A 7,794-nucleotide genomic window follows, 5' to 3' on the forward strand; every position below is an offset into this window, starting at 1 on the left:
AGGCAGTTCTTCCCTGGGAGGGCCCTGGATCAGAGTGTCATTGTCATGGAAAAGTCTGTATGCAAGAGGTAGCCCTGGGCAGAAACTGACCCTTCCCAAAGCTGAGTGTAGCCTGCCAGGCCCATCTGCCCTTCAGAACCATCTGTTGTCCCAGGCTCCTGGGCCCTTCTTTTGCTCTTAGGTATTCTACCGGTTCCCCTGTCCATTGCCTGCCTTCGGGGGACAGGATCTCATTCCCCATCCTGCATCTACATATCTTCTGTCCGTTCCCCATCTCATTCATAATAAGCCTGTGCAGGGTTTGCTGGTAATGGAACTTCAAAACATCTGTGGCAAATTTAGTCCATATAAGCTGGAATATTCTGAATTCAAATATGTGAAATGCTGATGAAAAATGATGGAGAAAGGACTCAAAAATTCTTAAACTTTTCTGGTATCTACTTTTTTTTTTTTTTTTTGGTTTGGAGGAATTCAAGTTTATGCTGGTAAAATTTGATGACCTGTTTTCTTCTGAGAGGTTTACTTTTACTCGGAAAAGCACCCATCCTCTCAATGTCAGTGCCTTCCCCTTTCCTCATCCTTCTAGGTTGTCAGTCTAAGATCAAGGGAGGGGGGGGTTGGTAATCTATGACCCCTGGGCCAAATTCATATTCATTTGGTATGCCCGGGAGCTAAGAGGGTTTTCTTATTTTAAAAGGATTGCAAAAACAACATCAACAAAGAAGGGTCCCGCACAGCCTGAAATATCTTCTGTCCAGTCTCTCAGCTGAGTTTCTGGGTCTGCTTTAGCTGGACCAGGACCTTATATGAATGAGTCTGGAGGCATCCTCCAGATCCATATTTGCGAAGACTCAGGTTCCCACATTTGGAACCTGACAGCAGAGGTCCTGGGTGGGATCACTCTGAAGCCCCAGAAATCTAGATATCGCCAGAGCTTCTGCCTCTGCTGCCCAAAGAACAGCAGAGTGTGTGCACTTGGGGTGGGGGGGTTACCTCCATTTGAGACTTGTATGGGTGGTACTTCCAGCCATGTAGGCCCAGTCAGGGCCCAGGTTAGTAGGGATGTCCAGGTCCTGAGGTGGGGTCTGCTCCACCAATCCCATCTGGATGTACCTCTGAGAAGCAGTACACGTGTTTCGGGTTCTAGGAGTAAGCAGATGCACAGAGCCAGGACCTGTGGTGGATGTGGACCTGGCTAGCAGGGATTGTAAAGTAAGTACAGGGAACAGATTTCAGGCAGTAGTGGGAACAGGGTCCCCAGTCAGAAGAAGACAAGGACCAGGAAGGGCTGCGAGTGACTAATGGATAGCTCTCCATGCATTAGGTCACCCCAGTGAAACCCTGCATTGTCAGGGTCTTATGGGTAACCAGTTCCCCGAGGAGCAGTCATTGGTGGGGTCAGGCTCAGGTCCAAAGTTTGGAAGGAAAAGCTGGACTGACTGGCTAGGGCTTGGTCCACACTGTGCTTAAAACTTCATAATCCATCATGGCCTTAACCAGGAAGCCACTGGCTCCTCCCTGAGCTCCAGGAAGGTGGAGAACATCCCTGACCATCACCAGGATCAACAATGCAGAGCAGGGAAGAGAGAGGGGATGCAGAAAGGCAGGCTGGGCAAGCTTCCCACATGAGGCTGTATGCACAGGATTGACTGTGACACCCAAATTTAAGTTCAAGTGTCCTTCCCAGCACCCTGTGCTCTGAGACCAGGGCATTAGCATGAAACATGTCCCAGCACTGCCCCCTCAGGTCCCACAGAGATAAGATGTGTGGAATGTCAGGTCACCACCGGACTTCCAGAAGCAGCAGGAAGCTGCAATTTCCTGTTGCAATGGACCACAGGCTACCTTGCAAGGCAGAATGTTCTCAGGGCTCTCCAGAAGCCCGTGGCAACCCCTGTTTATGGTTGGTTTCCAGAAGCAGACCCTGGATAAGGATTCCTGTGCAAGTAACATTTCAAAAGTGTTTTCAGGAGAGAATCATCATAGAGTGAGGAAGGAAGATGGGGAGGGATTCTGCAGAATCCCAGCCTCAGCCTCATTCTCAGGGGGCTCCTGGGAGAGTCCCTCCTAGAGGCAGGGCAGGGAGCTGGGCTTTCCTTTCCTGCTCTCATCCCTCCCTGTGGCTGCCCTGGGGTATGTCAGTGACCAGACCCCTGTGCTCTCAGAGCTTCTGAGCAAAGCTGCCCCAGTGCCCAAGGGCAGACGTCCTTCTCTGAAGGAGGCAGGCCCGGCCTGTAGGAAGGAAGCATACAGCTGGAACATGAGGCAGAGGCTGGAGGTGTCAATACAAGGGAATCTGGGCAGGACACCAGAAGCACTGCTCCATTTCCAGAGAACTTTAGTGAGGAGGAACCCACCTCTGAGTCCCATGGGAAAAGCACACACCTGGGGCAGTACTGTCAAGAACCTTGAGCTCTACATAACTGGAACGCTTCATTCTGATGCTGGGAACTGGGTAGTCAGGTGAGCACAATGTGAGGAGGGGCTGTTCAGTGTGAGGAATAGCAGTAGGGGCACACGTGGGATTGGTCTGCCAGTTCAGCATTATGAGCCCTGCCTTGGTCTTGGCCACCCAAGCTGGCAGGGCCTTCAGCTACAGGTGCAAGTCCCCCTTCTTTCCCACCACACCCTGCCCCCTTACACATGGTGTGTAGCCACTTAGGAGGAAACCACCTGGAACCTGAGACATATACTCTAATCCCCTTCCATGGGGCAGAGGGTATGGGGTCCCAGCCAGTGGAGGTCCCTAGAAAGCATGCCCCCTACTATAGAGTCCTACTGTGATCAAGAGAACAGAGTCAAGAGTTAAGTCTGAAATGGGAGACTGATAGAAGATGGCCTGGAGAGGGCCCAAGTGTGGGTCACAACTGAGACACAAAGCTGAAGGAGCACAGGGACCAGCATAGGGGACAGAAGGTGGAGGGAGAGTGAGCATCAGAAAGGATTTGGGGGGAAATACCGGAACCCTGAAGTATGATGATGGCAAAATTCCCAAAGAGATGAGCACCACTTAAACTAAAGGGACAAAATGCTGCTTTATTTTCTGTATACATTAAATACTTTTTAAGTACTTAATTTCTGAGAGAAAGCTGAAATTTTTAAAACTTTTATACTTTCCCACTTAACATTGAATTATATAATGGACCCTCTTATTGAAATAGATACATACATACATACATGGTACACAGAGCTAGAGAGAAAAAAATTTGAAACTGTTTTAAAGTATATTTGATTGCTTGGGCATATCTTAATGCCTGCACGCCATGAGATTAAATAATAGTGTTTGCCTGGCACACCAACCCCAACAAGATGTTCCTATCTCCCAAAGATTTGCTGTTACAGATAGCCTTCAGGCTGGTGTGCAGTTATGTCAAAGAAGATCTAAAGCTGAAAAAAAATACTTTGAAATCATAAAGCAATCTGCACACAAAGCTTCATACAGCAAGCCTGGCAAGGTGAGTGATTAAAGACCTTGGATTTCAGCTTTATTTCTGGAATGTGTCATAAATCGAAGTCAGCAATCAACAGAAGTGCAAGTCCTCCATTTCTCGGACACCTGACTCATGCTTCTCGCTCAAACTTGAGAGAGCATGCTTACACCTGTGTCAACTAATCCCTGTACATATATTGCTTATTAGGAGACTGGGGGTTCATCGCAAGAGAGAGACTAAAGAGTACATGGTTCTATGTGGGTCAGGAGTGGAAACAAGAGAAACATCCAATGCTCCTTCCAGTCTAGCGTCTGTGAATTTAAAATTCAGATCTGTTCCCTTCAAAAACTCCCAAATGGTGCCTCTGTGTGATTCGCTCGCACATTTAAATCTCCAGTCTCAAACCCTCCCCAAGATTGTTATATTTTCAACTGCTGGGTAGATATTCCCACCTACAGTACCTATGGCACTTCAGTCCTAGAAATGTTTAAAACCTATCTTATTCCCCTCCTCTTCCCTTGCTCCCTCTTCCTCATAAACTATTGACTGCTCCCGATTTCCAGTTGCTGCTCATGAGAGCACTATTTTCTTGGGCATTTTTCTCCTTGATATCCAATAACTTAAATACTGTGATACAAAGTTAATACTTAAATAATATGGTGCAAAGTCAATATATCTTACACTACATGATAAGGGGATGGGAAAGGGAAGAAAATAATTATATTTGTACATAAACACGAATATATTCATAACAAAATAAGGAGGAAATTCTCATGATAATTACCATCCTCAATTCTGTAACTGGTAATATGGCCGTAGCTAGTATTCCTGTCTACCTTCTTCCACTCCGTATTCCCTTTGCCCTCAGCAAGCTCTTCAACAGGTTGTGGTTCTTTTCCTTGTAGGGTGACCCAAACTTCCATTCCTGAAGGGTATGGACCATTAGCAGTCCTGCCTAGACTGTTGTAGTTTTTCAAAGACCTTAATCTCAGGGCATTGTAGTAGTAAGAGATGTTCTAAGGGATGTGCCGTGTTCCAGACTCTTCCTCAGCTTCATTTTGGAGTACAGTCCCCTTGGTAGCAAAGCAACTACTTTCTTTACCTGTCGACTCAGAGACATGAGGAACCCAATACAGCCTGGCAGCAATCTTAATTTCCCATTCAATGGTATCATTTTTTGTGATGGTGAGGGATGGCGAATCATCCCTCCCATTGGAACCAAGTCCTCTAGACCCATAGAACACAAGCTTACAGGAACAGGAAGAAAACTTTTGCTAGTGCATCTCTAGGTGTAACAATGGTGCCGTTATTCCCATTTCCACCCCCTGATTCCTGGACCCATGAATCCTGGCTATGGGAGAAACAGCACCATCTATTGAATGCTGAATCAGAGAATGTACGGCCTCTTGAGGAATCCTGCCCCAGCCTTGAAAGGTATTGCCACCCAGTCAGCGCTGTAACTGAGTCTTCAAAATGCCATCCCACAGTTCTATCAAGCCAGCTGCTTCAAGATGGTGGGAATAGTAAGACCAGAAAATTGATTTATTCCACTTCCCATGAAACGATTCCCTTGATCAGAAGCAATGCTGTGTGGAATACCTTGGTGATGGATAAGGCACTCTGTAAGTCCAGGGATAATAGTTTTGGCAGAAGCATTGCATCCAAGGAAGGCAAATAATATTGTAACATTACTCCGACCACCTTTAAGCATTAATTTGCTTCAATCTATGCATTCCTTGCTTGCTGATCTAAATCCCATAGTTTGTAGCAAAACTAACCTACTTCCCTTGAGATCCTACAGACCCCTGGCCTTGAGGAACAAAGGACCAGACTTTCCAGAAGATAAGGCCTTACTGCGCTTGAAAACAGCCACCATGACCAGGGGGTCTTCAGTAACAGACATCTGGGAGAGTCTGCATTCCTGGTACAAGGGAAGAGTCTGGAGTGCCTTGCTAGGACACAGCTCATTGAGCTGCTGGGGTATCCTTTACTGAGAGACACCTGCCAGCCTTGATTATTGGCAGAGCAGAGGAATCTGGAAGCCTTGCAAACACAAATGATTAACTGTTGAGCATCAACTTCTCCTGCATGTAGCCCTCTCCCCAATTTCTCACGCTTTCCATTGGTTCCCCTGCACAGGGAAGACAGTCTTTGGGATGTTAATCTACCATCTTCCCAGGCTGCCAGTTTCCCAAATAAATCAATTTTTGCTTTCGCACCATTACCTGTCTTTCAAGTACTGTCCGAAGTCAGGTTCCATGCTGGGCATGGAGCCTGCTTCAGATTCTCTCTCTCCCTCTCCCTCTGCCCCTCCCAAACCCCTCTAAAAATAAAGTAAAGATGAGTGAGTAATTATTTGGAGAGATTGACTGGCAAGGCTTTGCTCCAAAATCCTAATGGCTGCAGTTCACCCATCAAATGCTCCAAACAGCATCCTTCTCTGCCACTGCCACTCCAAGCACCATTGGATCTGTCAGATCACATGGCCCCAGTGGCAGAGCAGCTTGTGCAGCAGCCTGGAACCTATAGCAGAGCCTTCTTTTGTTCTGGGCCCCACTCCAAACTCGCAGCTTTGTTGGGTCACTCAGTAAATGGGCTGGAGTAACACACCCAGATGTGGAATATGTTGCCTACAAATCTAAAGAGGCACACTAGGCATCTTTTTTGGTTGTGGAAAGGGCCAGAGGCAACAACTTATACTTCACCTTAGAAGGAATTCTCAACATGCCCTGCACCACTGGGCTCCTAGAAATTTCACTGCCGTAGAAAGCCACTGAATTTTGTTGGATTTATTTCCCACGCTCTGACAAGCAACTGTCCTACCAATATGTCTAGAGGAGTTCTTGCTCTATTCTTGGAACTGTTCTTGCTCAATAGTTCCAATCAGCACAATATCACCTGTGTAATTTATCAATGTGATATCTCGTGGAAGGGAAAGGTGATCAAGGTCCTTGTGGACCAAATAATGACATAGGTCTGGAGAGCTGATACACCCCAGAAGTAAGACAGTGAAGGTGTATTGACAGCCTGGCCAGCTGAAAGCAAATGTTCTGGTGGTTTTTATGAAGATAAAGGATGGAGATAAAAGCATTTGCATGGTCAATAGCCACATATCAGATACCAGGCAATGTGTTAATTTGCACAAGCAAGTAAACCACATCTGGTACAGCAGCTGCAATTAGAATTAATACCTGGCTAAACTTACAGAAATCCACTGGCATGCTCCAAGCTCAGTTGTCTTCAGCACAGGCCAGATAGGAGAGTTGAATGGGGATGTGGTGGGAATCTCCATCCTTGCATCCTTCTAGTCCTTGATGATAGCATTAATCTCTGCAATGTCTCTAGGAATGTGGTATTGCTTTAGGTTTACTATTTTCCTGGGTGGAGGAAGTTCTAGTGACTTCCACTTGGCCTTTCCCACCACAATAGCCCTCATTCTATAGGTCAGGGAACGAACATGAGGATGAATTCTGCCAGCTGCTGAGTATGCCTATTGTGCATTCCAGAGTTTAGGAAAATAACCATAGGATGGGTTTGAGGACCTGTGGAACAAATACGAGGCAGACTCCATCACACACCTGACTTCCATAAGCCCCTACTCTGACTGGAGGACTGTGGTGAAATTTAGGGTCTCCTGGAACCAGTGTCAGTTCAGGGACAGTGTCCAATAGTCCCTAACAGGTCTGATTATTTCCTTTTCCCCAGTGCATGGTTACCCTGATAAATACATAACTGTAGGTCCCTTTGGGGAAGGCTAGGAGAAAGATGAATGGTATATGTTTGATAGGTTACCAGAGTCTCTCCTCAAGGGGGCCTGGCCTTCCTTCATTCCACGGGATTCTAGGTCTGCAAACTGATGCATGTCTCAGAATGGACTGAGGAGTCTTGACTTTCCGTTCCGACAAGTGAGGTTAGACTTTGTTCATTTCACCTAGAACTTTTCTGCTTATACAGATCAAGTGAGAATTTCGCAGGCTTCCCGTCTGTTTCACTTCTAGGGACACCACAATCAACTAGCCAATGCCATAAGTCTGTACACATCAGAGTATTCTGAGCACTGCTTTGACTCGGCTGTCCTTTATAGTAACTGTGTCAGTGAGACCTCTTGCTCAACTATAGCCCCCAACAGTTAAAAGAGGAAATAGAGAAGACCACTTACTTCATCTCTAACTGAAACCCATTGTGCTTATTTCTTATCACTCTTTCTTCAGATATTGACAAAGACATTTTGCAATGACTGGACCAGAAAAGCCTTGATAGGAACAGAATGCCAAGAAGACTACATCAGACATGTCCCCCTCCCTTCCCATGATCATGTACTGAACACATACCAACCCTCACTGGTGATCATGCATTCTCTGTG

The 7,794-nt window shown here is 46.4% G+C and overlaps 1 pseudogene; it reads right to left on the reverse strand.

Moving 5' to 3' along the window:
* Window positions 1-4,419: 4,419 nt before the first annotated feature.
* Window positions 4,420-7,293, reverse strand: LOC121101075 (annotated as a pseudogene).
* Window positions 7,294-7,794: the final 501 nt, after the last annotated feature.

Source organism: Ursus maritimus, unplaced genomic scaffold (genome assembly GCF_017311325.1).
Source record: "Ursus maritimus isolate PB19 unplaced genomic scaffold, ASM1731132v1 scaffold_6, whole genome shotgun sequence".
In the NCBI taxonomy this organism is placed as follows: Eukaryota; Metazoa; Chordata; class Mammalia; order Carnivora; family Ursidae; genus Ursus; species Ursus maritimus.